Consider the following 2500-nt stretch of genomic DNA (forward strand, 5'->3'; position numbering starts at 1 on the left):
AGTATTGTTCTTGTACAAGAACAACATCCAGGCGCTGCTCTCTGGCAATGGCCGGCAATTCCTGAGTGGCAAGTCTTGAGCCGTTTAGGTTGAGTTGCCCGATCCTGAGCTCAGCCATAATTTGTGCTTGCGACGGCCCTTTCCTCGGCGTAGCGGCGCGCTGGACATGCTCTTGACGCCGTAGTGTGAGTGGCGGCGTAGATAGGGACAACCCACCACCTCCCATGGCCCTTTCAACCTCTCGGTTATTTGGGCCGAATCGAGGGAGGGCGAACCCGGTACTTGCTCTGTGCGTGTTCCCGGGACGCCTTCTTGACTCCCTACAAGTTATTTCTCTTTTCGTTCCTTGTCCCTTTTCTTCACTCTCCCCCTTCTGGGGCTGGACGACACACGACGTTGAGATCCCTGTGCCCGCCGCGGTCCACGCCTAATTCTGCATCTCCTTCGACTATTGTGGTCCACGGTCCAGAGCGCTCCGCCTCGCGTGCCACCGATGCGCGAACTCCCGTAGCTTGCCGAAGTTGACCGCCGAGCTAACGAGATCCCGATAGTACACCGGTCCCGCCTCTTCTCTCACGATCCCTTCCAACATTGCACTCCGGAGGTCCTCGTACTCAGCACATTCCCACAGGACATGGTGGAGGTCTTCCTCCGCCAGCCCACACGCACAGTCACCAGACTCGCTGAGGCACATGTCACGAAGACGCTTTCGGAAGCAGCCGTGACCCGTCAGTATCTGCGAGGTCTCATAGTCCGGCGCGACCCAGGTCGCCCTGAGTCGGCCAGCCACGTCCGGGAAGAATCGACGAAGTTCGCTACCTTTGGTCTCATTCGCCCATCGCTCCTGCCACTCGCGGGTTATGCCCAACCCGATGTCCTGCTTGCGCCGGCTCCACTCCCTTTTGGCCGCGGTACTACGCGCCGCATCCAGCCTGGCAGCACGGATGACCTCGAGGTCTGCCGGCAACACGCCCGCCAGAACGGCGAGCGCGGCGGCGCTGTTCGAGCGGTAGGCCTTGGTCAGAAGGACCAAGGCCGGCCTTTGGGCCCTGATAAGGGTCGTCCGAACGACGTAGAGCGTCGCCCTCTCTGCCCAACACGCCGCAGCATACGTGACCGTCGCTACAAAGGTGCCGTAGTAGAGGATCCGCAGCGCAGGGTACCTAACACCCCAAGAGGTGGTAGATACACGCGAAATCTTGCCGAAGCAGTTCGCAGCGCGCTCACCAATCGATCGCGCATGCTCGGCGAAGGACAGACTTGAGTCGATTGTTACGCCAAGTACGACGGTATGCCGCACCGACTTGATCGACGCACCGCCAAGCTTGATCACTGGGGCCCGCTGGAGCTTCCCTCTGAGCGTCACCATTTGGGACTTGTGCGGCGCGAACGCGAGGCGGTTCCGTTGAGCCCAGTTCTCAAAGAGGGCGATAGAGTCGGCCGCAGCCAGCTCGATCGCACGCCTGGAGTCAGCTTCGATCAGTACGGTGATGTCATCCGCGTACGCAACAACCTTGACCCCCCCCGGTAGCGGCAACCGAAGCAAGTCGTCGAGCAGGACGTTCCACAAAGTGGGACCCAGCACGGATCCCTGAGGACATCCCATCGTGGACACCTTCCACTGCACCCGGTCACCGACGAACATCCCCACACGTCTTCCGCGGAAGTAGTCCGATAACATCCGATAGATGTTAGGCGGACAACCGCCTCGCTTGCACTTGAGGAGAATCATCGGCCACCAGGCATTGTCGAAGGCACCAGAGATGTCCAGAAAAATCGCTTGAACGTACTTTGATGAAACTTTCTTTGCCGTGCTTAGGATCTCGTTCAACGCCGTTACGGTGGACCTGCCCCTTGTAAAGCCGTGCTGGCAGGGGGAGATCCCACTGGTAATCTGGGGCGCACACCATAATAAGACGCGTTCTAAAATTTTACCAAAAACAGGGAGGAGCGTGATCGGGCGATACGCCTTCGGGTCGGACATTGGCTTACCGTTGCCTTTCGGCAGAACGATAAGCCTCCCATTCTTCCATACGTCGGGAAACACCCCTTCTTGCACACACTTTCCAATCACGTACACGAGTTCCGCAGCCGCTACAGTCCATATACGCTTCACCATTCGTGCCGTGATCCCATCGATCCCCGGTGCCGTGTTAGGCAGGGACCTAACTATGCCTCCCAGCGCGTCACGACTGGGTGAAGACGCGTCGCAGCCAGTCGGAATAATGGAGGCCGCGATCCGGACCTCCCTGTGGTACGCTGAGTCCCCAGACGGGTCAAGAATCGTAGAAATCGAAGGCGTAGATAGGGACAACCCACCACCTCCCATGGCCCTTTCAACCTCTCGGTTATTTGGGCCGAATCGAGGGAGGGCGAACCCGGTACTTGCTCTGTGCGTGTTCCCGGGACGCCTTCTTGACTCCCTACAAGTTATTTCTCTTTTCGTTCCTTGTCCCTTTTCTTCACTCTCCCCCTTCTGGGGCTGGACGACACACGACGT

General features: G+C 58.7%; 1 pseudogene; it reads right to left on the reverse strand.

Annotated features, from left to right (window-relative positions):
• Positions 1 to 2496: 2496 nt before the first annotated feature.
• Positions 2497 to 2500, reverse strand: part of LOC128199100 (large subunit ribosomal RNA) — a 2805-nt pseudogene continuing 2801 nt past the window's right edge.

The sequence above is a fragment of the Bicyclus anynana genome, chromosome 18 (assembly GCF_947172395.1).
Source record: "Bicyclus anynana chromosome 18, ilBicAnyn1.1, whole genome shotgun sequence".
Lineage (NCBI taxonomy): Eukaryota > Metazoa > Arthropoda > Insecta > Lepidoptera > Nymphalidae > Bicyclus > Bicyclus anynana.